At 34.8% G+C, this 27,996-nt stretch overlaps 1 pseudogene; it reads right to left on the minus strand.

The window, feature by feature from the left end:
- Positions 1-691: 691 nt before the first annotated feature.
- Positions 692-27,107, minus strand: LOC119055581 (myotilin-like; annotated as a pseudogene).
- Between the last annotated feature and the right edge of the window lie 889 nt (positions 27,108-27,996).

Genomic DNA, 27,996 nt, shown 5'->3' on the forward strand with positions numbered 1-27,996 from the left:
TCTTATATGTGTTTGTGCATATGTGTATGTCAGTTACATTGGGTTGAACAAAATTCCACTTAGTTTTTTCTGTAAAGGAAAGATATATTTCTCATTTTCACCAATAACTTTATCATTCTGGACACTTTTGAGTATGTTGGCCGTCTCCCATGTGGCATAATATTGATTGTTTTAATTAACATCTTCACTTGATCACTATCAACTTCAACTGGTCTACCCAACTGTGGAACATCATCCATTGAGAAATCTTTACCATGAAACTTTGCAAACCACTTTTGACACTTTCAATCAGTCCCAGCACCTTCTCCATATACTGCACATTTTTTTGCCTTTCAGTTGAATTTTTATCACTCTTGAAATAGTAAAGCACAATATGCTAAAAATATTGTGTATTTTCTTCCATCTTCAATACCAAAATGGCTACACAAAAAATTCACCAATTTTGATTAAAAAAATCCATGCTGATATGACAGTTGTCACAATACAACCTAACAAAATTATTTTGAAGAAAATTAAAGACAACTAAGTACTACTAAGGGTATCTGAGGAAGAAAAAAATGAACAAATGTTTTGGCCAATCCAATATTACCTAGTTAAAGTCACAATCTGTTGGTATAGCCATGGATTTATTTCAACTAATTAAGCAAATATATTATTAATATTGCAGTTGTGTTTTCTAATGTTCATAAATTTATATAAATTTTTCACTTTTATAGAGTCTAGATTGAGCTGCCAGATGCTGAAAGTCTCCTGGGTTAAAAGCTTGTTTTACATCCAAACCTTTCCTATTGAATGCTAAATATTTTCTGAAACTTGGTTGAACATGTAACTGCTTAGGAGTTGGAAGAGTCTGATTTTAAGGAGCTATAACATTTAACATTGTGTCACAGATGGTCACTCGCTTCACTAAATACAGACAGTAGTTTATCACCCCACATCTTTCTTGTTTACACCTTTTATCAGTAAAGTAACAAATCTAGAGTTATCATGGTCATGGTAGAATTGTACCATTTTGCTATTTCTTTTCCGAATCAGCTGTGGTGGAGATCAGCTGAGATCAGTTATGCTATTTAGCTTCACTGAGTCTCCCTCAAGCATATTTTTGCTCTGAGGTTTGCAATAAACGTTGGTGTTTCTCCCTGTTTTTTTTTTTTTGCAAGGATGTCCAGCTGCACAGCTTCTCCTTTTGTGTTGTTGGCAACACATGCATGAGTCCCAGCATCTGAAGATCTGATCCCTTCAAAGATGAGTGAATGAAAACCCTTGTGAGACACTATCATTTTGTGAAAATCATCTGATTAAACTGATCTTCCATTTATATAGCAAGGCACATCAGAGTTAACCCTCCACTCACTTTGAAGTCCATTCTGCAGAATCGTCTTCCTTCAGTTGACATGTTCCCTGGTACTGAATGAAATGTGGCAGGTAATATTTCTCCTGGGTTGCATCCTGATCATTCACCTCTCCCTTTGGGGATGATATACTTCTGGAGACATAGTAAGTGGCAGTTTTTCATGTTCTGAGTTGTGTGTGGTAAATATCATAGGAGCTTGCCACAGCAGATCACGAGACGGCATCTCCTTAGCTGTTAGCTATTGATTTCCATTATGAAGAAGGCTGTCCTTATATTTCAGCTTTCTCTCCAAATCTTAACCTTTAATTGAAACGTCTTTTTTTGGTCCTGTGTTTCATGATCAGGAGTCTCTGGCACAGCTTTTGCAGTTTGGGGTGGCTTGTCATTTACTGGTGACTGTTGGAGTCCACAGTGGAAGGATTTTGCTGCTGCTGTCATCACCTTGTGATGATAACGTGGAGACAAAGGAAGCTGCCTGGGGGCTGATTACAGGTGGCTGTCACCCTTTGGCTCTGGTTGGAACCAGAAGAAGGCTGCAGAGAAGCAGGGAAATAAGAGGAAGACACTGGCCAGGAGGCAGAAATATTTGCTCGGTGTAGTGGGGGGCATGGGTGGTAAAGGAAGACTGGTCTGCCTAGAGAAGTCAGAAGTTTCCACAAAATATGTGTTTAAATATGACTGTCTTGAGAATTCTTATATTAATTAAATAATATAGAAGCAAAAATAATGTTTAGAAACAGAAAAGATAGACTCTTTCATACAACACTTAAAAGTACCTGACAGGGCTTATTATTAAAATGCAATAAAAAAATAACTTGACTATATAGAAGTTTGCATTAAATTCTATAAATTCTTGGCTATACAAATGGGCTATAATTTGGGGGTGATAGAAGTTTCTATCGTATATAAGTTTATAAATATAATGTAGATGTTTTGATTTATAAAAGGCCAAGACCTCCTTAAAATATGTTTACTTTAAAAGCATTTCAATTGTTTCTTTTGTCATAAACTGATAGGTAAAAACAGATCAGCACTATAAGATAGAGATCAGTGATCATAAGAGGTTAAACTAAAAGTGTTCTGTTTATATCTGTTTTTGACAAAAATGGTTTAACTGAGAGGTGCATGTGTGTATGTGTAAAAGCAAAAGTAGGTAGTGGAGGAAAAATATCATGAATTTTGGAATCAGGAGACCTATTAGATGACCCTGGACATGTCAAGGTCTGTGAATGTGGATTTTTCATTAAAAAAATGGCAGAATAGATACCCACTAATGGTACTATCCATATGTGTGTTTCTGTCCAAACATACAACATACCATGCTCCAACTCTCATGGCCATTGTGGCACATGGATATTTATAGTGCATGCCATAGACTATTCAGTGTCACCTGACCTTGTCCTCACTACATAGCCTGCTCATACAGTCTACTACTACAGTTTGGCTGTAAGAGATTTTGTTGTTAGGAAGCTAACCATTCTAGGCTTATGCATAATGTTATCCTATTAATGTACATGCATAATACCAGGAAGTAGTTATTTTTAATTCCCATTTTTCACATTTGAAAGAAGGCTAAGAAAAACTTACTGATTTTTTCTGACACACGTACAATGGTACACAGGCAAGTTAGGGGAGTTCATCTGATGTTTGCACCATCGTCTTGAGTTGTATCATCTTCACCATTTTTATAATAAATGCAATTTTTCATTTAACCATAACGAACAAAATAGGTGTGATTCTTACTCATATTTTTCAAATGAGGAAAGCAACTTTGTCAGTATCTCTGAAGGACGCGATGGTTACAGTTTAAGTGATCAGAGATATGTGACTACCAATCATAAAGATAAAAATAGGGTTCTTTTCCAATCTTAAAACAAATATATTAATATCTTTCATTTTTGAAGGATTTTAATATTTGAACTGCTATTGCTTTGAAGTATAATAAATTCAGGACTATTATAATATTGATATTCTGTTGTTACATAGATTGCAAAATAGCCAAAGTTACTTTTTTCTGGCAGAATCTAGAGGAATATAACTTTCATTCTCATTTTCATTTATGAATGGAGCATTAGATTAAAAATACTTAAACCAGTAAATTAATGTTCAAGAGTCTTATTACTTTTATTCCACATTTCTTTGTCCAGTATTAACTCCTTATTTCAGAATGCAAATTTTATCAGAATGTTATTCTTACCAGAAAAAATTTTTTAAACTTTATTATGGACACAGTTATGCACATATATAACTGATTACTGCTAATCAGTAATATACAAGTGTGAAAAGAGAAAAATAAAATGTCCTATGAGCCTATGAATATGTTGAAATTTTAAGAATATGTTGGTTATTATATGTGACATTCAAATGGGTAATTTGTGTCAATAATATTTACTTATTTTTTATTTATCTATATAATCATCTATGCACACACATTTACTCATACATGCATAATATATAGGTGTATGCATATATGTATGTGTGTATTTAATATGTACAGGCGTGTGCACACACATATAAACAGAGATGACATAATAATTTAGCTCCAAAAACAATTATTGATAGATACTTAGAGGAGTAAATTATACACTACTATGGAAACAGTGTTATCCTTGTCCTACAGAGTATTATAATGAAGATAGAAAGATAACAAAATTATTACTGTCAACAAATGTTTAAAACAAAAATTATTACTGTTGACATCTGACCTGGCTGGTGTAGCTCAGTGGATTGAGTGTGAGCTTGTGAACCAGAAGGTCGCCAGTTTGATTCCCAATGAGAGTTCATGCCTGGGTTGTGGGCTAGGCCTCCAGTAGGGGGCAGTCAAGAAGCAACCACACATTGATGTTTCTCTCCCTCTTTTTCTCCTTCCTTTTCCAAGTTCTCTAAAAATAAATAAATAAATAAATAAATAAATAAATAAATAAATAAATAAAAACACATCTAATATATGTATTATATATATCAAAAAAGTATATATATAGATAGCCCTGGCTGGTGTAGCTCAGTAGATTGAGCATGGGCCTGTGAGGCAAAGGGTCACTGGTTTGATTCCCAGTCAGGGCACATGCCTGGGTTGCAGGCCAGTTCCCAGTAGGAGATGCATGAGAAGCAACCACACATTGATGTTTCTGTTTTACTCTTTCTCCTTCTCTTCCCCTCTCTCTAAAAATAAATAAATAAATAAAATATTTTAAAAAGTATATATATATACACACACATACAAACTTTTAAGGTAAATTAAAATGCATGTAACAAGTGTAGCTAATTATAGAAAACATTTTCAAGACAACAAATCTTATGTAGGGAAAACATTAGATGAAGATAATATATCTCAAAGTATGAAGTCTGAGAATACTACAGATATGAAAAACAGAATACTACATGAAAGCACCACATGAAAAACACATAATAATTTTTATAAATCTTTTCATAAGAGATTCTCAGGGAATCAACTTTGGGGGGCAGAAAGAACATACTCAAAAATATTTCAGTGGAAGATTTGGATATTAAATAAGTTAAACTAATGAAAATGTAGAATGCTAAGCAGCAGCCTAAGGCAGTTGGGAAGAAATCTCACAGAGGAGTCACAGCAGAAACTTATGTTGAGCCAGAAGTGACACTGAAAAATGTTTTGGAAATTGGAAGAGCAATACATACACCTCCCTTTTCTGAAGCCTACTTTTGTTTGTAGGATACTTCATTATCAAGAGAACAACTTCATCAACAAAATTTGTTTTCCAGTGTGGCATAGCAGATTGAAACACTGGCCATAATCCTTCAGTCCTCTTATGTTCATGCCTTTTCAATGTGGCTTTGGATTTCTTTCCATCAAGGTGTGGAGTTACTTTTTCCACTTCTTGAATATGAGCTGGCTGTGTGATTTGGTTGGCCAATAGAATGTAGTTCAAGCAACAGAATGCCAATGTTGAGCCTGGGGCTCAGGAGTCCAGTCACTTCCACTCTGCCCAGCTGTCATGTACACAAGTTCCAGCTGGCCTACTGAAGAGTGAGGGATGATGGGGAGTGAAACATTCTCCCATCTGCAGTCATTCCACGTAAGCATTTCTCACTGGTTATACTGTTGAGCTCTGATGCATAAGTAAATCCCACTGAGATAGGAACTGCCTGGATAAGGTTGGACCAAATGCCAAATCACAGAATCATAAGTTAAATAGATGATTGTTAAACTACAGATATGCAGTGGTTTGTTATACAGCAAAAGCTAACTGATACACATGGTCAATACTCACCTGACAGGGGAATAAGATTACTGGAATTTATCATACAGGGAATCTAAATGCATTCCTACCCTATATAAAATGGGTTTAATTGAAAGTTTACTCAATTATAATATAAGCTTCTTTTTTACTAAACTGCATTAGTCAACTCCAAGGTCTCAAGTCTTACTTCTTTAAGGTCTAACTTCAATATACATTGTGATTTTAATTTCCAGTGAGTTCTAGATTCTGCTCTTAATCAAAGCACCAGGTGACTTTGATTATCCAATTCACTTTTAGAGTAATCATTATAAAACTGACTTGTGGTTTAAAATCATTTTGTATTGGAATGCCACAAAACTGTCTGAAATATCAAAAAGAAGAAAGACATTTTTCTGCATTTTAAAAAATATTTTAGGCAGGCTGAATGTAACTCCAAATTGAGAAGCTTTCTACCATTTTACATAGCTGCCTTTCTGCGCCCAGGCTTTGTATGTGTGTATGTGTGCATCAAATAAAGAATGGTAATATAAAGCAAACTGTCTTTCTTATTGTCCAATGTTAATTAAAGCCAAATGTGGCTTCCACAATGCAGCTAATGTTCTTTAATTAGTCTGTCTTGTGCAGATGTGACAAAAGGGAACATGCAATTATAAGGGAATAAAAAGTACACATTGTACTAATAATTGTCCACAATGAGAAATACGATTTCTTCTCCCCTGTGAGTAACTTGATTACTTGACAAATAATCCTCTCTGCACCATTTAAATATATAATATTATATAAATGAACTAATGTAGATTGTTCATTTACAATAATATATACTTACAATTACCTTTATGTTTACCGAAGCATCTTTATTTCTATTTACCTTCCTTCCATAGTTTTAAACAATGCAAAACTATAAGTTTTTAATGTTTCCTGTAGGCATACATTTTAAACATAAAAATAGGTGTTATTTTACATGCAGAAGAGCCTGGGTGGCAGTCATAATTGGTTTTGAATGTTAATCTTTTCTCTTACAATGGGCAAATCTCTTTACCTCACTAAGATTAATTTTCTTCATCTACTAAATTGGGATAAGAAGACCTGCAGTGGTAGTGGATGGAAAGTGGTTGGAAAGATTAAGAAATAACATGTATAAAGTGGCCAGGTCACATACAGCCTTTCTTATAGTGCGCAATTAGTAGGAAACAGAAATAGAATCCATTAAAATATGTTTGTTTGCAGATATGAATTGTTTCTTGATCTTGAACTCTCTTAAGATATTTCCATCTGTCTTTTTACTTGTTTACCAGAGAACACTTTCTCCCTTTAGAATAATGATATTGTATGATAAACATTTGGGGACCTCACTCAACCAAATGTTAATATGTCTTGGAAAGAAACTCTCTAAATAAAATAGAAGGGTTTAGAAAAGAACAACTACTGTCTTCAGGGACTGTGTTTTCTGCCCAAAGGAGGAAGCTGATTTTCCCCAAAGTGAGGATGAAAAGGACAATTGAAAGGAAAAGAATGAAGCAGAGGTCACATGGCATCCCGATGTGGTGACAGTCTTTGCAGCTCTGCTCCACAGCCCATTTTTCAGCATTCTTGAGGTCGGCTGCCGTCTGAGGCAGAGGCCCTGGGATTCCCACGTTAGCTCCTGTGGTGCGGCGTCAGGGGAAGTTGCTGCCCTGGTGCATGGCCGCTTCACAGTTGTGAGAATTAGTCCTGGACCCTGAGGTAGAATCTGGTTTTGGCCTTCGACATTTCCATCGGTTTTGCAGTCACACAATTCACTTAATTCTCTGCACCGAATGTCTTTCTTGTTTAAATACATAGAGAGTTTATCACTTGAATTAAATCCTGACTGATAAAGTTTATTTTTGAAAAGCCAATAAAATTGTCCAACGGAGTGGGATTATAGGGAGGCATAGTGATAGGGAGGTAGATTACATTCAGAGTACGGGATTCTTAAAGGCCTTGATTCTAAAGTTCACGAGAAGCCAGGAGAGACCTTACAGCAGAGAAGTAGCACGATCAATATTATTTTTAAAAAATGACTCTGGAACCTGTGCATGCAGTAAATGGAAGGATGCTAGACAGGAAGCAAGTGTTTTGATCCAATGGAAGCTGTTGGAGTCGGTATCAATTAGAGCCCGGAATAAGAGATGATACTCTGAGAAAATACCCCTTTCATAAACAGTAGGCATAAAATTGTCTATAGCACTATTTTTAAAATAAGCAAGAATAACCCATATCTTTTCATATTACAGCCAACAGTTGTCACTGTAACACTTTCAGGGTACAGCTGACTATGTGGGTATGGTGATATGTACATGGATGGCTGTGAGGTTCAGATATCAAGCATCACTTCTCTGATAGAGTGTTCCTGGAAAATATACCAGTTCTTAAAGCTTAAGTACATCAGTTGTTTTAACTCAACCTAGAAAGCATTGGCAGAATCAAAAACAGCTTAAATATTCCCCAGTAATAAAAACTGAGTGCCCAGTCTTGTATTGTATAAATACTCTCTACAAATTAGTTTTCTTACTTTCCATCATACCTACCACAGTGAGAACACCCCGATACTCCAAGCCAACGTTAAGCATGCTCTGTTATCAGAATTACAAAGTGCAGAGTTCTGGATTTTTAATTTTTAAAAAGTCAGAACATACATAAATAGGAATCATGAATTCCTACTCAGCAACAGTAGCAGGTTTAGAGATGAATACTTACTAGCGTATTTCGAGGCACTGGGATTACCAGCTCTGGCTCCCTTTGCCTTGCATTTGTACCTTCCTCCAGCACACTTCACTTACTCCGGGCCTTGGTGTATCCGAAAAATAAAATCTGATCGCTGTAGCTACATTCCTAAAATGCATCCCACCTCACAGAGGTCTAAAAATACTTTAAATAGTGCAATATATTTGGCCACACAGGGTTTTCAGTATTATTATCCATATAAGCTGATAATTGTTTATTTTAGGACTATATACTTGGGTAATTGCTTAAAAATAAGTGAAAATTAATATGGAAAAAAGAACATTAAAATTGAATCCAAACTTTGTATTTGAGTATACCTTCATATTTATTATTTTAAATTAAGTTTAAATTCATTATCTGTATAACCAAATGGAGGAAAAAGCCCTCATTTGAAAAGTGTATACTCAATGCTAATTTATTACATTCATCAGTTACAATAAATTGTGTCTACATGTTTATTTAATTTCACTTCATATTTAAATAGTATATGAATATTTATTTTATATCTGCAGTGAAAAGTTTTGCAGTAAAATAATTAGTTTTTTTATTATAATACATTAGAGTTTAGCTAAATAGGTGTCTCTGTATGAAGGCATTTGATTAAGTGTATGTGGTTTCTTGATGGTAAGAACAGTCAGGAGATCTGAGAAACATGGGGATGCATAGTTGAGACTTTTAAAATACTACAATTTTGACACTGTTGGGGTCATGTGATTGCTTTCTGGCTAACTGAAAGGTAATGTCAAGGGCAAGGCAGGAATGAAAAAGGGCACAGCCCGGCTTGATGCTCCTGCTGGCTGAAAAAGCAATCCTGGCACCTAAAGGGAGCAAAGGAGGAGAAGGAATTTGCATTTCTCAGAGAAGTGTGGTGTCTACAAGAAGCTCAAGCAAATACAGGTGAAATTAAAGTAAATATTTTTAGATTCTGTAACTTTCAACTTCTAATTTGGTATGTTTGTATCAGCTATTTTCATAGCCATTGTCAGGCCCACCAGCTTAAAAATAATTATTTGCTCACGAAAATAATTTCATAAAATAATCAAAATGTTCAGCCATTAAATAAAAAATAAGATAGTGTAAAACAAATGCCTCTGCTGAGTGTGCATTCGGTTTGTAGAGCTAAGGCTTCTGGTGGTAATTTTGTGTTATTTTGAACCAAGCAAGATACAAGGAACATTTTACCAATCACTTCTAACAACCCTCACTTGAAAACACACACACACACACACACACACACACACACTCACACACTCACACACTCACACACTCATTCACATGATGAAGAGAGGGGCCTATGAAAAGAAAAGAAAATCCAAATTAAAATTCCAAATTATTAGCACATAGGCTAAATCCACAGCATGACACGGGGTCTGGTAAAGGCTATGATGCAGTACATTGTTTAATGAAAAGCCTACTTCTCCCTTTTTTCAAACTTTGGCTTTATTTTCTTTATCTGCCTCCCTAATAGAAATCAGAGTAAAAGGGCAAGAAAGATCATCAGATATGTGCAGCCAACTTCGACAAATGTTAGTGATATGACAGTGGATGAAATACAATGAAAGCAAAAAATATAAAAGAATGGAAGAAGCACAGTGGCTTTAGGGCAGTGCTCTCACCTACAGAGTACGATGCTGTCAATTCCCTGGACTCAGACAATTTGATTGGCAGTTTCCCCTTCATACAGAAAGTGCTGGGGGGCAGAGGAGCACAGTGGAGAGCAGGAACACTACCCTACACCTTTCTTGCCCCTCTCCCCTCATATGGCATACTTTTATTCATAAGTTCATTTGCATCTTGATAAAAATAAACTTTTCTAGAATAATTAGTCCACTGATTATTTGTATCCAGGATTATAGATTTAAAATATATCCTCTGACAATGTAATGTTTCTAAGAAAAAAACACACTTCAGAAAAAAGCCCTTAGAGAAGAGGTACACAATTTTAGCATTTTGCCATCTCATTTTGAACTGCATTTCTGGACTTCAGGAATTCCAAATTATTCCTCTCATTTGCAGACAAAGTAAAGTTCAGTGAGGCAATATTCTTCATTAAGGGAGATTTAACTCAGTAACGGTCTGGGCCAACTGGAGAATGAAGAAAAGCAATTTAAAGGAGCACAGGATCTGTTTTAAGAATAGTCACTTGTTCCTGATACAAAATGAATAATATAGTTGGCTGTTAGCCACAATTATTTTAGGTGGGCAAAGGCAAATGGAAAATTGTATAATTTTATGAATGCTAAAAGCATTTTGTTTGAGGAAGAGAAACTTATGTACTTGCTGTATTGAACTACAGTATTAAGACAAAAGACTATTTGTCTGATTGTGACTCATCAGTTTTAAGTTACAAAATAATCTTTTTTTCTAATTTTAGCATTTAATTATAGAAAATTATAAAAATATACCAAGCATCCAGCTTCAACAACTAATAAGTCATAGTCAATATTGTTTCAACTAAATCCCCACCCAATTTCTCCAATCAACCCTCCCCCAGATTATTTTGATAAAGATTTACATATCCTACCATTTAATCTGTAAATTTTTTATAATTATCATTATATTCAGTTCTCGTCTTAATTCTGAGTTCTCATTGGATTGAAGCAAACAAGTGAGCCACATTTACCAATATATCATCTTTTTTTTTTGACAGTGACCAGAGGGGAGAGGGGAGGGAATTTCAGGGGAAAAGGGGAAGGGTTTACAGGAACCAGTATAAAGGACACATGGACAAAAACTAGGTGGGGGTGGAAATGGGAGGGAGGTGGGGAGGGCTGTGTGGTGGGCTGGGATGGGAGTAAAAGACAGAAAACTGTACATGAACAACAATTAAAATAAAATTAAAAATTCAAACTTTTATTAGAAAAATTTAAACATAAAAATTGAAAGAATAAGGAATTATCCACATACCCACCACCCTCATCCATTAGTTGTTAATATTTTGCCATATTACTCTTAACATGTACACAGGTCTTACATAACCAAAATACCACTAGAATAACTAAAAAATCTAGCAGTTCTTTATAAAAAACATTCAGTTTTTATTCAAATGTCTCTAATATGTTTTTAGGAGCCAGTTTTTCTAACCAGATCCAGTTAAAGTTCATTCACTGAATTTTTCATTCACTGCTTGTAATCTTTCCTTAATCCCTTTTAGTTTATAACAGTCTCCTAGCTTGTTGTTTTGACATCAACTTTTTATTTTTTATTATTTTTTTATTAAACGCATTGCTATTTCAAAGTATAATGGCAATAATTTTTTTATTTAATTATTTTTCAAGTACAGTTTTCTGTCTATTACTCCCATCCTAGCCCACCCCACTCCGTGCTCCCCACCTCCCTCCCATTTCCACCCCCCCTTAGTTGTTGTCCCTGTGTCCTTTATACTTGTTCCTGTAAATCCCTCCCCTATTTCTCCTTAAATTCCCTCCCCTCTCTCCTCTGGTTGCTGTCCCCCTGTTCTCTATTTCTGTGTCTTTGTTTTTATTTTGCTTGCTTGTTTGTTTTGTTGTTACCTCAGACAAAGGTTTAATCTCCAAAATATACAAAGAAGTCACACGACTGCACTCTAAGAAGACAACTAACCCAATTAAAAAATGGGAAAAGAACTTGAACAGACACTTCTCCAAGGAGGACATACAGAGGATCCAGAGACACATGAAAAGATGCTCAATATCGCTAGCCATTAGAGAGATGCAAATTAAAACCACAATGAGATACCACTTTACACTGGTCAGAATGGCCATTATAAACAAAGCAACAAACAACAAATGTTACAGAGGTTGTGGGGAAAAGGGGACCCTAGTTCACTGTTGGTGGGATTGCAGACTGGTACAACCACTATGGAAAACAGTATGGAATTTTCTCAGAAAACTAAAAATGGACCTGCCTTTTGACCCAGCGATTCCTCTGCTAGGATTATATCCTAAGAACCCTAAAACACCAATCCCAAAGAACCTATGCACCCAACGTTCATAGCAGCACAATTTACAATAGCCAAGAGTTGGAAGGAACCTAGGTGCCTGTCAGTAAATGAATGGATCAAAAAATTATGGTACATATACACAATGGAATCCTATGCAGCAGAAAGGAAAAAGGAGCTCCTACCCTTTGCAACAGCATGGATGGAACTGGAAAGCATTATGCTGAGTGAAATAAGCCAGGTGTTGAATGACAACTTTTTAAAACATTCAAGCCAATTGACTTACAGAAGCAAAGGAAGTGAGCCACATTTACTAACATAAATCACTACTCTGCTTGTCTTCTATGAAAAGAGTAAGGCTAATTGGTGAGATCAAGGTACTGAACATATTTTAGGTTGCCTGAAGAATTTATAATCATTATTTCTGTCTATTACTTACAAAAGGGCTATTGAATGCTCATTGAATGAGTTCAAATTACTTGTAATTTGTGGGCAATTATTCTAATAGAATTCATGTCCATATCACATATGTGCAAACACTCATATAAGTTGTAACAGTACCCACTGCATATTATCAGAATAAAATGTGACAATGCGGGAGAGTGCTCCACACTCTTTTACATCCTTGGTTAGGTTTATTCCTACGTATTTGATTCTTTTTGAAGCAATTGTGAATAGGATTATTTTCTTAATTTCTGTTTTTGTTAGTTCATTATTAGCATATAAAAATGCAATTGATTTCTAATATAAATTTTGTATCCTGCTACTTTGCTGAATTCATTTATCAATTCTAGCAGTTTCTGGATGGCATAAGTTGGGTTCTATATATACAGTATCACGTCATCTGAAAATAAAGACAGTTGTACTTCCTCCTTTCCAATTTGGATACCTTTTTATTTCTTCATATCTGATTGCTGTGGCTAGGACTTCCAGTACTATGTTGAATAAGAGAGGTGAAAGTGGACACCTCTGTTTTATTCCTGATCTTAAGGGGAATGCTTGTATTTTTTGCCCATTGAGTATGATACTGGCAGAGGGTTTATCATATATGTATAGATATGTTTAGATATGTTTCTTCTATTCCCACTTTGCTGATAGTTTTTATCATAAATGGGTACAGAATTTTATCAAAAATTTACATTTTAATGTACTAAAATATATCAATATTTTATTATCTTACTAGATATGAAGCACACAAAATTTATTGAATAGATTTTTTTTGCTCCAATAATTTGACGTTTCACCTATATAATATACAAAATCTTCATATTTTTTTGGTTTTTTTCTGGGCTTCTTACTTAAATCCAATAATTTATTTTCTTTCTGTATATAACTAATTTCCAATTATAGAGACTTTATGATATGGTTTAGTATTTGCTGTGTCTAGTTCCTTCTCATAGTTTTTCTTTTTGAGTGTTCTATCTACTTGTTCATGCTTCTGTCTAACCCCCCCCCACCCCCCCCCCCACAAGTTTACCTCTTCTAAAATACCATATGATCTCACCTTTGACAGGAAGCTAAAACTTACTTTCAATTTGTCAAACTCCACAAAAATGTTTTTTGGTATATTTTTCAGGATTGTGTTTAATTTACAAGGTAATTTAAGAAGAACTGACATCTTTGTAGTTTTCACTTATCTCTGAACATATATAAAGTTCTGAGGTGATAGAAAACAAAGAAATGGAGCAATGTCTAGGTAATTAACTGATGTCAAGGTGCCATTTTAGTTTTTATAGACAAAAAAATCTTGTCTCAACATTCAGAACTTTTTAAGCATCTCTTAACTATTGTTGGTGTTTTGTTTTTTCTTGTTAATGCAGTTCAAGCAATACATAAAATGCTTACTAGCTAATGCTCATAAATAATGTAAAGTATTTACCTACAAATATTGTACAGCTCAATCAATATTCCAGATGGAACAAATTATCCTAGATTAGCATCTGATTGTTTTAAGTTTTCTTAAATTGCTACCTTAAATTTTAGTGGATTCTAGAAATAAAAGTTTAGAAATAAACAGGAAAGGGATAGATTTTAACCATGTGCATTTTGTCATTCCTTTTTTATTCCTTTAGTATCTGTGACCACCACCTGCTCAATTTCCTATTGCATTTGCTTCCCCTTTTAATCTGGCTCATAATTCAATAATTATCATACCCTAATTAAAGTAGAACTTTATGATATTATCATAAATGCTAAATGCTGATTTCCTGTGGACATATATGTTTCATTTGATAATGAACATAGTAGTCCAAGTAGTAGCTTTTTCTAGAAATATGTTCATGCCTGAAAACAACCAGAATGTATTGAATCCTATCTAGGAATCAGAGCCAATTATTATTAGTTGAATTTAAATTGTGATTATATGGCAGATGGGGGCCATGTGGATGTTTATTTATTTTATATAGTCTGCCTGTTTTCTGTACAATACATTGAGAGTAACCAACCATCCAGGTGTATCCAGGACTATCCTGTTTGAGCACTAAAAGCCGAGTCCAGGAAACCTTTCGGTCTCAGACAATCTGGCACAGCTGGCCACAACATATCCTACAAAGACATTTATTTTAAAAAGACAATACAAATTGCTTTAAAATATTTAAATACTGTGTGTAAACACCAGTAATGTAGTCAGTATCATACAGTATTCCCATATTTTGAGAAACAGGGTATTTCTCAAATACCCTATAGACTACCCTCAAACAGGGTAGTCTATATTAAGAATTATTTCAAGCCTGTTTTAAAGGTGCATAGGTTCAAAGCAATAACTTACTGCATTATAACGAAGATCTATGATGCAATCAAGTAAGTTTTATTTTTCTAAGCTACTTTCTCTGTAAGCCTACGCTAAATCAATACTTCTCAATTTACTTTCAACTTTAAGGCTTTCACAACTAATGCAACAAAACAGTGCCAACCACAGAGAAACAAACTTTTGAAGTTTTAAAATATGGAGTTTAGGGTAGAGCATGTGCTATAACCATTGCTTTGAAGAAAAATAAACTATTTTCATATCACAAGAGAAAAATTTTTACAGAGATTGCTAAAACATTGTTTTCATCTTTCCTCAACCATGTCTATCAACTCTGATGAAATTATAAATATCCCAGAATTTGCCAACACACAACATATGGTTCTTGAGTCTCACTTTTGACAAAAGTCACCTTTTAGAATATAGTAAATTTCAAGGAAATATTAAGACACATCTTGGGAGAATTTCAAGAATTCAGGGAAAATTCTGGTAGAAAAAAAAACAGAATTTTCTACCAGAAAATTAATTTCTGGTAGAAAAAAACAGAATTTAATTTTTCCTTAAAATTTTGGGAAATGCAATATTGTAAATACAAATAATCTGTTTTTGAAAATATCACCAGAGTGACGATTATTCAAGAAAAATCTTACCAATGAAACAATTAAAAAATGTTTCATCTGTCTTTCAGGCCAAAGCACATTATTCACCATGCCACAGAAAAACAAATTGAAAACTACCACAGTACATACAACTGCTAAACTCAAAATTCAATTTACCCAAACCAATCAAATAAGCTTGGTTGTGCCGAGGGAAAAAAAAAACTGAAAACTGTCACAGTACATACAACCACTAAACTCAAAGTTCAATTTACCTAAACCAATCAAATAAGCTGCAAAACCAAAGCACTCTGCATACTCATTCTTCCAGAATCACAGATTATTAAATTCTCTCTGTGTGGCACTGTCAACCTCATATTTCTGTTAATAACACCTTCCACATTCTTCTTCTACTGTATCAGTTCCATCTACCCCACTGTCTAGACCAGGGGAGTAAAACTCATTTTCACTGGGAGCCACCTCTGGCTCATGGTTGCCTTCAAAGGGCTGAATGTAATTGTGGGACGATATAAATGGAACTACTCCTTAACTAGGGGCAAGGGTCTTGGTGCTGCCACCGGGTAGAAACAAGGTGCCAGGCCAGATAAAACAAGGTGGAGGGCTGGATTCGGCCCGCAGGCCTTGGGTTTGCTTCCTGTGGTTTAGACGGTTTTCAGCCATATCTGTAAACCACCTCCACACATCCCTCACTCCTGTGCCAAGTGAGGGAAGTGTCCTGAGATTTCAATATAAAACACCTTATACTTTCACTGTATATAATTACTGTACTGTAATTATATATATATCTATACTATCACCTTATAATTATAACAATAGCTAACTTTCATTGAGTACTTTTTACGTTGCAGCCATTGTGCTAAACACATTCATAATTTTACTTTTTAAAAGCAATATTTCAAAGTGCTTCTTACTGTATGTTTATTTTATATATAATGAAATCAGAGACATAGATGGGTAAAGTTTCTTGTTTCATTCAGACAGCTAAAAAAATGGTGAATTGGAAGCTGTAAACCAGAGTCTATCACATTATGTGCTTTTACATATATAGTTTTCCACCTTCTTGTCCAAACATAGCACTCAACACAGGTTCCTGTGGATGATTTTAACAGATATACTGACAAAAACCAGGAAGTGTAATGTGATCAGAGCACCAGCATGTGTACTTGCCAGACCTCTAAACAAAAGTTTAACCATTTTGTGGACAAACAATACAGAAAAATTAGAGGAGGATCTCATTCACAAGGCAGTTTCAGGGACCCCAGAAATTTCCCAAACCCTGTCCTTAAATTCCTTACGGAAAGAGTTTTTTCCACTCCAGGAAGACAACCCAATTAAAAAATGGGCAACGGACATGATCAGACACTCCTCCAACGAGGACCTACAGAGGGTCTATGGACATATGAAAAGATGCTTAGCATCACTAGCCATCACAGAGATTCAGGTTAAAACCACAGTGAGATACCTCTTCACACAGGTCAGAATGGCCATCATAAAGAAATCAACACAACAAGTGCTGGAGAGGTTGTGGAGAAAAGGGAACCCTAGTGCACTGTTGGTGGGAATGCAGACTGGTGCAGCCACTGTGGAAAACAGTATGGAGTTTTCTCAGAAAACTAAAAATGGAACTGCTTTTTGACCCAGCAATTCCACTGCTGGGATTATATCCTAAGAACCCTCAAACACTAATCCAAAAGAACCTATGCACCCCAATGTTCATTGCAGCACAATTTACAATAGCCAAGTGCTAGAAGCAACCTAAGTTTCCATCAGTAAATGAGTAGATCAAAAAACTGTGGTACATTTACACAATGGAATACTATGCAGCAGAAAGAAAGAAGGAGTTTCTACACTTCACAACAGGATGGATGGATCTGAAGAGCATTATGCTAATTGAAATAAACCAGGTGATGAAAGACAAATACCATATGATCTCACCCATAAGTGTAACCTAATCAACAAAACAAACAAGCAAGCAAAATAATACCAGAGGCATCGAAATAAAGAACAAACTGACAGTAACCAGAGGGGATGGGGGAGAGGGATAATGGGGGAAAATAGGGGAAGGGCCACCAGGGAACATGTATACAGGACAAATGGACAGAGCCAAAGGAGGGTAGGATCAAGGGTGGGAAGTGGGGATGACTGGGGCGGGGGAGAGCAGTGGCGGGAAAATGGAGATAACTGTACTTGAACAATAAACATATATTAAAAAATTTAAAAGGTTTTTTAAAAGCCTCTCAGCCTGCACAAAAACAAACAAAATTAATAATAAATAAATAAACATATATGTAGTGTATATGTATAAAATTAGAAAATATTATTAGATAAATAATAAGTAGGATTAGAATTAGGAAAATGACAGATTGATAAATAGAAACAAAGATGAGAAGCAGATAGAAATATAGCAAGGGAAGCATCATGAAAAAATGACAATGATTGTGATGTACAAAGAGGAGGTAAATTGGTGATAAGGAAAATGGCAAAAAAGAAGAAAAAAGAAAAAAATTCACAAGTTATGGGAAAATAAGAAGTACATGTAAATTTAGGAAATACTAAAAATGTAGCCCCATTAAAAGTATGCTTATTATATTGGTTTCTTTTATTTTCTAACCTTGACTGGGAAGACCAATTTAATTCAACTTCAGTGTTTATTCAGTAAGGCAAACAGTTGAGGTAAAACATATGTTTAATATACTTTCTTATATGAAAGTAATAGCCACAAGTGGAGTATGTTTCCATGAATTCTATCTTCTCATTACCCCTGGGTATTTCCAAAATAGCTTATATTTTGCTATGTTGATACTCCAGTTATTTATTTTTCTGTTAAATTTCAGTTACTCTTATACCATCACAATTATAACAAAGTGCATGTGATTTCAAATCTCATATATTTTATTGCCCGTTTTTTGGTTTTGAATATTTCCTCAATAATTAATGCCTTTCTCAATTGTATTTCCTTTTGCAGTTCTGGCCAGATATACGAGCATTCTTTTCCCTCAGACTGCTAGTGCTGCATTTGCTGCTTGTGTGAGTGTGCACACTTTCATAACATGCCTTCTCAATGGTTTTTCTTATACACCTCTTTGTCGTTTCCATTCTTTGTGTGCTTCTTGCCCCTTTCTCTTTACAAGCTAGTTTTTCTTTAAGCGTATTTATTTCATGTCTGTACAAACCCGTCTATCCTAAAGCATTTCCTAATTCCTTACAAAACTAAAATTCTTTTCATGTGTGTCTCAAGCTAAGTTTTTAGTTTTATGTTCCTCCACACCTGGGCCTAAATGAGGCAGAAGCAGCATAATGAACTCCGACCGAGTTTCAAGGCCGGCTCACATGGCCAAGCCAAGTTGTGCTTCCATCGCACTAGGTGACAGCGGCCAAGAGACTGGCTGTTGCTAATGAAATACAAAGCAAGTGGTGAGAGCACTGTATCGAAGTGTTGCTCACCAATGGTGAAGAGAACGTTGTTTCAAACAGCTTCTCCTCTCTGCAAAACTATGCTGATTACAAAGCATCACAAACAAATTTTAAAATCTAATCTCCAATATGCAAAACTCCAAAACCACATTTCCAAGGGAAATAGCAATTGATTATTACAACTCACTTCTATTTATTCTTTTTTTTCAATTTGATAGCTGACATTTTAATCTCTCTTCGTATATCATTGAGATATAGGAAGCAAGATTAGAAACACAATTACAAAGATAGTCATCAGACTTCCTTTCTGGCATGCTCCCTGAAACATCCTCACAAATAAAAACTGCACTGGACAGGCATATACATAGTGAATTGACAGCTGCTCTCTCCATCTTTATTTAGAGTAAAGGTTGATACCTGGACATCTGTGTGGACAATCAGCAATAGCTAATCTTGTTAGAGTGAAAATTGCATGAAAATATAAAATTTATCACAGATAGAAGGTAATATTATTGTAGTATGTTAAAAGCTTATCATTTAGTATCGACTGTGACAATTAATGCAAATCTACAAATAAACCCACTCTTAAACCCACAAAAATTTCATACTGCTTTGTATTAACTACTATATAACACTTTGAGATAGCAAAAGCTTTAAAGAATTGCCTATAAATTGTAGAAAAGATTAAAAGATGCTCAAAGCTATTGTGCATTTTAATTGCTTTTTACACATAGTCCCACAGCCTCATGTAAAATTAATCTAGTTCATCAACCTAGCTCTTTGAACCACACTGCACACTGATGGGGACTAAAATAATTTAATGAAGGACACTATATAGTACAGTGGGAGGTAACCTATTCTACACGATTTATGTAGGAAATATGGGAGAATACTTTGTCAGGTTTCCCTGTCATTTTTGCGCCTGGTCCTAACTTATAATTACTTACTTCATACTCGGGGCTTCCACGTACACTGCAGTGTAAAACCTGTGTCCTTCAGAAGGATTAGCAGGACCTTAAGCAACTGTCCATGCTGTGGCTTTGAAACTGAACGAGTTCTCTGATGGCAACCCTAATCACTATTTCCTGGGTGCAGCTCCAGCTGGCAAATGCTCTGTCATATTGTTAAAGAACCATGAAGCTATGTGAGATGATTCGGCTCTTCTGAGATAACTGCAGTCATTTTTGGCCCTGTCAAGAATAGGGTCAAATTTAGAAATTGCACACTGAATATCAGTAAAAATTATTACTGATGCACAGCCTGAAAACAGAAAATTGTGGTATCCAATTGTCTCATAATTTTGAAAATCTATTTATTTAAATATTTCTGATTTTGCTTTGTGTTTAAGTTTGGATGATAAAACAGTAATGTATGCATTTGAAAGTGCTTTAAACATACCTAAGCTAGCAACTCTTTATTGAAGAGCATATAAAAATTTGAAGTGTGTTTTTTCTAATTAGCCATAAATACTGAGATTTTACACTAATTACTGGATCAGTATGCAGGCTATGAATAAATTAAAAGGTACACAGGTAGAATTATTGCCACATTATTTTTATTATGATGGAATTATAAAAACTCATATAACTCTAGGCATTAAACCCACTAAGAACATAGATTCAGTTACCCAGAGGGAGAAAATATCATCACAATGAGGTCTCAAAATGTCCACACTTTTATCAGCTGAGTTTACTTAATATTATTCTATTTTCACTTGTTGTGTGCCATTTAAAAAATATGTTGTCATTTTAGAATGACTCGGGACAGGCTCACAAAAAATGGCTATGGGAGAGAATAAATGTCCTTTCTGACTATGACAGCAGTCTTGTTTTAAATGTATGGATAGTTGACTTGGGGAGGTGAACCCAAGATATAATATACACATGATGTATTGTAGAATTATACACCTGAAACTTATATAATTTAATTAACCAATTTCACCACAATAAATTCAATTAAAAGTTTAAAAATTAAAAACAAATAAAAATATGGGCCCTGCCCCAGTGGCTCCACTGGTTGGAGCATCATTCCCTACGCCAAGAAGTTATGGGTTCAATCCCCAGTCCAAGTATATGAGGTGAAGATGGGCAGCTGGTCAGTGTTTCTCTCTCACATCAATGTTTTATTTTCTCTCTCTCTCCCTTCTTCTCTCTCTAAAATCGATAAATATAAACTTGAATGAGGATTATAAAATAATAATAAAAAATAAAAATAAAATCATGTTACATAATAGGTGTTCATTTATATTACATAGAACATTGTGCCCTTTCATTTTACAACTGAATGGTAAGAACACAAGTTTAATTGTATTTTTGAAATATATAAAAACAATTTTTGTTAATGATCTCAGTTCTCCCTTTGACTTCTTGCTTCTTGAGTAATCTTTGAGATGAGATATAAGTAGATGATGAAGGAAATGAAAAGGATAAAATAGAGTTATTATTCCTCCAAAAGCAAACTAACATTTAAAAAATGCACCGATATGTGAATTTATTTTCCTTTCTCCACCCAAATTGTATTTATGATTCTTAAGTTCTTGAAAGAGATTTTTTCCCCAGAAAGATGCATATAGGGTTGTTCTAGAGATGAGAAAATAACCTCAAATGAAGATTAAACATTATCAATAGAAGTGTGGATTTGAATTGGATCTCAGCTATCTTGACATCAAGTCCTTTCTTTAATCTACTGATTCAGTGATTTATGAGACCCTCTGAAAGACAATAACAAAAAGGACAAGATACAGTATTATAAAAAATAATTATTCTGCAATTTCTGTGACAGGACTGAGCAGAGGTGAAGGCTGGGTGGAGGGAGAGAGGAGGGGAAAAGGGGGACATTCATGATAGTGTCTTCAATAAAATAAAGTTACAAAATCTTTCATAACTTACAAATTTAACCTTCTCTTGTTATTAAATACATCTTCCTGGACTTTAAGCTAAAATATGCATATTACTTTCTAGAGATGAGTCTGGCTAAATCAGTGATTTAGTACAGAGTTACTGAGAAATTGATTTTCAAAACAGCTTGTCTTCATGGCTTAATTCTTACTTAAATAATATTTTTGCTATATGTGCCTTGATTGCAAAATTCCTTGAAGTTACTTGTGTAAACAACTGCTTGAAATAATTATGTCCATTGGCATTGCCTCCTTAGAAAATCTGAAACACTCAAAGTAGCATTTGAACTGTAACTTTTGTTCTCCATACGTGCTCTTATTCTTGCCAATATTTAAAAATAAAATGGAGCATCGTGATTTTTACTAAGTGTTACATCTAAGGAATGATATGAAACGCAAAAGACAGCACACATTATTTGAAATCATCCATGAGGGACCTATTTGAAGATTTCCAGTCTACTGAATGAATGCAAAATATTCTGAAGCAAAGTTAAAAACAAAAACTAATGTAACCAAATCAGGCTGCATATAGTTGTAACTGCAATGCCGACAGATAAAGAAGTCTCAGTATCACTCATTACTCCCCATATATGATAAAGAAACAAATGAGTAAAATGAATTTAACATGTACGGTCTTTTGGAAAAAGTATCCTACACTGAGGCTCATGTAGGACTGGAGACACACTTCTTGTCTGACAACCATAACTGGTCCCTGGATCTCTTCTGGCTCAGAAGCACACAAGTTTTTCCAATTCTGTCCACAACCACAACACAGACTTCAGAAAGGACCTCGAGCCCCAGATGGAAGCACAGCACTGGGACATACCTTGAGTATAGCCTGTTGAGAATCCAAGCAGAGGACCTAGCTAACCCCATTGCAAAACCACAGAATCTGGGGGATAATACAATCATAGTATTTTACACCATAAAGGTTGTGGTGATTTCTTGTGCAGAAACATAAAGTTAATACAACAGATATTGACATGAATATAATTTTATCTCTATTTTTATGCTTTCACAGTTTCAATCTGCCCATAATACCAACATATTAAGTATAATTTAAATATGTACACTTATAACTATGCATTTAGTAAAAATGTATTATTGGTTATTTTATAAAAATGGCTCGTTTTTCCCATAACTCTCTGCATCTCTGTTTTTACAGTCAACAATGCCTCAATGCAACACTTCTGAGAAAATAGGAGGAAGCTCTGACTCACTTACTTTGTCTGCAAAGTATTCCATGTTATGTCACAACATACTTTTATTTCCTGTTCAGATTGTTGCCACTTTCTTTACACTGAAATGATGCTGTAATAAACATCTCTGTTCCTGAATACTACATATTGGTTACTAATTGTGCATAGAATAGAAGATCATGGAGCATGATTTCCAGGTCAGAAAGTATTTGCCTCTTGATTTAACAGATAATGTCTGATAATATTCCAAAATATCTGTACCTATTTGCATTTCCTATTATTGTTGTATATGATTTTATGATTATTGATCATTTGTTTATCATTTGCTTATTATTTTAGTTTGTTTTGTTTCTATAAAATATTTGTGAGTTTGTTTTTGTTTAGTTAACTCTCAAAGATTTATACCTTGTAAACTATCTGAGCTAGAGTTGCAATATTTTTCCATCAATGTATCTTTTACTTCACTTTATTTAATGGTACACTTTTTATCAAAACATTTTTCATAGATTCAAGTTTTTACTTTTATTTATTCTAACATAGACATAACTGCCCTTCAAGAGTTCCCTTAAGTTTTATTTTTTAACTTAAGTCTTTTACCTCTCAAAATTTAATTTTGATTATATTTGACTTAATGACCAAACTATATTTTCTTCTAGATGACTAACCACTTGTATCGGCAACTTTTACTAAATAATTCATTCATCCATTCAAATGAACTGCCACCTAGACATGCATGTTTTGGTAATACAGCTAAAAAAGCAGGAGAATCGTTTTTTTTTAAATTTTATTTATTTATTTTTTCAGAGAGAGAAAAAGGAAGGGAGAGAAACAGCAATGTGTAGTTGTTTTTCACATTCCCCCTACTGAGGACTTGACCCGCAACCCAGGCTTGCTGCCCTCCCTGGGAATCGAACTGGTGACAACACTGTTTCACAGGCCGGCACTCAGTCCACACAGCCACACCAGCCATACCTTTTTTCAAAATTATATAAAAAGATTTAAAAAGTCTTTTAAAAGTGTCATATCATTTTCAATTGTTTACAATGATGGCAAATAGTTAAATAATAAATAGGGGGAACTTGCTTAAACTATCATTCATTCATAATTTATGATTACCATAATTAATATATTATATTTGGTTCTATTTTTTTGTTTATTTTGTTCATTAGATTCCTCTTATAGGTGAGATCATATGGTGTCTGTCTTTCACCAACTGCCTTATTTCACTCGGCATAATATTCTTCAGTTCTACCCACATCATTGCAAAATAGAACCATAGGCATGGAAACAGGGAAACAGACTGACAGTGACCAGAGGGGAGGGTAAGGGGGATAATGGTGGACAGAAGGAAAGGGGCTAGTCAAAGAGCATGTATGAGTGGCCCAGGGACATGGACCGTGGTGTGGGGATTGACTGCGGGAGTGGGGGGTGGGCTGGGTGGAGGAGGGCAGAGGGGAAAAAACCGGAGACAACTCTAATAGAATAACAATAAAAAATGGAAAATACTATATGTGAATAGTTCTTAATGATGTAGAGAGTGTTATTGTTTAGCATATTAATTTACTTAAATAAGTCTATGTTTCATTACTGGGTTCCCATGTTGTGAACTGTTTGACAGATCTAAGATTAGTAACATGCCGGTTAATTAGACTGCTTTTCTGTGGAGCAGGTATCACTACAACATACACTGAAGATGAAAAGACATTTGTCCCAAAAATTATTAGCTACTGTCCAAAATACAAGAGCCTCTCTTTTTCCTGGAAAAAGTTGGAGTATATTTCCAAAGCTTCACTGAACCTACTTCTGGCCCATTGAAATGTGAGCAGAAGCAATATGCACCTGTTCCAAACTAGTCCGTAAAAACTGGAAGCCTTTTCTTGTTTGGAAGCTTTCCCATAATCATCTGCCTTGTCAACAATGAGAATGGAGGTAATTCTGAGGGCGACCTGAGAAGCAATGTCAACCATGCATAATTACTGGAAGGAGGACCACTCTGCCGACCTTTTTACCTGCCTCCCACTACCACATAAATTAGGAATAAACCTCTGCTATTTTCAAACCACTTTACGAAAATTTGTTATTTGTGGATTTTTATTTTTATTTTTTGATCAGCAAGTTAGTCTACTTTCTAATATGTACAAATTACATGTCAATCAGTTTCCTGTCAAGTTTCAGATGCATCACTGATTCATTTAAACTTTAGAAAGATTCCCTCCAAAGGAGATATTATTACATCTCCTTCCGAAGGAGATATAATAATATTATGAGAATTAAAATACCAATGTACAATGTTATATGTCAATCACATATTAATAAAAGAAGAAATGTGCATTTTCAATTCTTTTTGTATTATTTTCTAATTACTATGTTATTACTTTATCCAAACATTTAATAAGTAAGATATTAGAGAAGCTGGTAAACATTATTCTTAGAAAGGAAGAAAACATTAAAAATTATTAAAATGGCTCACATAAAATATATTTAAGAATGAGCTGTAGGGAACTTGTATCTTTCAAAATGACTTTTCAGTGCCTAAAGAAGTTTTCTAGGCACATTTTTTCAAGACATATGATAAAGAGGAGATCCCATTTTAATGAAAAAGACATTTTTTAAATAAAAATCTTATTTATTTATTTTTAGAGAGAGGAGAAAGGAAGGAGAAAGAGAGGGAGAGAAACATCAATGTGTGGTTGCCTCTCACATGCCCCCTACTAAGAACTTGGCCCACAGCCCAGGCAAGTGCCCTGACTGGGAATCAAACCAGCGACCCTTTGATTCTCAGGCCAGCACTCAACCACTAAGCAACATTAATCAGGGCAACAACTTTTAATTTACAACTAGTGAGTGATAAAGCCAGGATTGGAAACCAGGTGACTTAACCCGGAGGCCTACCCTTTTAAGCAGAATGCTATGCTGAGTTCCTCTTTGTACTTTATATGGTCATAGATATACTGTATTAAACACATAGCACACCTTAGCTTCTCTCATTGCCAGTCTTCCAATAGGACTTCAGACAAAGATACATCAACTTTAAATCCAAGACAAGTTGGGAAAATCAGACATGGGGCTAGGTGGGGTACAAATAAACAGGCCAGATACAGGAGCTGGGCAGACAGACAATAGTCTCTGAAGTTTACAGTTACTATGCAGTTCAGAGTAAGAGTCTAGCTAAAAAGTCAAGAGTCAAGCTATTAATGTATAAGCAGACTATTAATCAGTTACTAGAAGACACTCAGGAGCATGCAATGCATGAGGTGAGGTAGTCTTTTAAGAACCATAAAAGTAATAAGGAAATAGGTAAGAATGTTTCACAGATGAAGTCCTCTTACAAGGCCAGAAGCTGGCATAAAACAGCCAGGACTATTGAAGTCTAGCACCACAAGAAGTTCCAACTTACAAAGAAAACTCTCCTCAGGCAGAATGATGTGTGTGTTCATATGGTTAGGCAGAATTATGATTTTAAAACTCTAACTGAACAATGATAAGTAAAAAAAACCCTCAAAAACATACAATGGCTCAAATAAAACAGAAGATCATTTATTTAAACAAGAGTCCAAAACAGGTGTCATAAATCATTGAGTTGTTCTTCTCCATGAAGGTATTTAGAGACCCATGCACTTTAAAATGGGGTTCTACCACCCCCTGGGGGCTTGTCATTAACTGTACCAAGTAGGAAGAGGAAAAAAAGAATGCACATAGGAGGTGTTTGAAGCAACTTTAACTTTGTATTGCTTTTGGGAGATAATATTGTTACAGTACTAATGCTACACTTTAATAAAAGTGACTTTTTTTTTACTAGATAGTATATTCTATCTATTCCAATTTTAGATCACCACTTCAATTCACAGTGCAATCCCAACAACTCCAATAGTCATACTGCACTACAAAGGAAGTCACGAAATGTTGGCTCACTGCATGTCCAGAAGAGGAAGTTGATTTTGCCATAATGCTTACCTGCTTCATTTAGTGCAAAGTATGCAGTTCCAGATTTGCCCATTATCTGATCTACAAAAGCTAGGCTAGACTACCAAATTGGGGTAGTGTAGGGGTTGAAACATGGACAAATGCTGATATTGATACTTTTTAGCATATAAACTATTCAACATTAATATAAATGGTAGTGTTTGGATAATTTAGTCTTTTATTTTTCACTTCAATAGTGATTTCATTTGTGGTTTTCAGTGCTGTTTTGAGTTCTCTCCTGCCAATCATTTTGGACTTTTATTAACAACTTCTTTAGCTTCTTAATTTTAAATTAAAATACTTTGCTCCATGTAGACACTGCAAGTAGAGATCATGTAAGTAAAATTAAGCATCTTATAATGGTGTGTTAAGGTGGGTAAAAAGAACTATGCAGAAGTTAATGCAATGATACCAAAAATGGCAACCAAAATGGAATTCTCTTAACAATAATTTGTTTTATGGCTTTAAATATAAAGTTTTTGCTCTTGCTGGTGTAGGTCAGTGGATTGAGCGCAGGCTGCGAACTCAAAGTGTCACTGGTTCGATTCCCAATCAGGGCACATGCCTGGGTTGCAGGCCAGGTCCCCAGTGGGGGGTCACATGAGAGGCAACCACACATTGATATTTCTCTAACTCTCTTTCTCCTTCCCTTCCCCTCTTTCTAAAAATAAATAAATAAAATATTTAAAAAAATAAAGTATTTGTGCTTTATCCTAATTATTAAAGGTTACTGATGCTTCCATACCCATAAATTATGCAAAACTAAATAAGCATCCCAAAGTAGTCAACAGAAAAATTTTGAATCATACTAAAAAATAGATGCATATTTCTACTAGAATAAAAACAATGTTTAAAAGAATATGCATTACATCTTGTAAATTAGAATTATATGATTTATAAAGTCTTACAAAGTATTATCCTTG

Source organism: Artibeus jamaicensis, unplaced genomic scaffold (assembly GCF_021234435.1).
Source record: "Artibeus jamaicensis isolate MK-2021 breed Jamaican fruit bat unplaced genomic scaffold, CSHL_Jam_final contig_3214, whole genome shotgun sequence".
NCBI classification, from domain to species: Eukaryota; Metazoa; Chordata; class Mammalia; order Chiroptera; family Phyllostomidae; genus Artibeus; species Artibeus jamaicensis.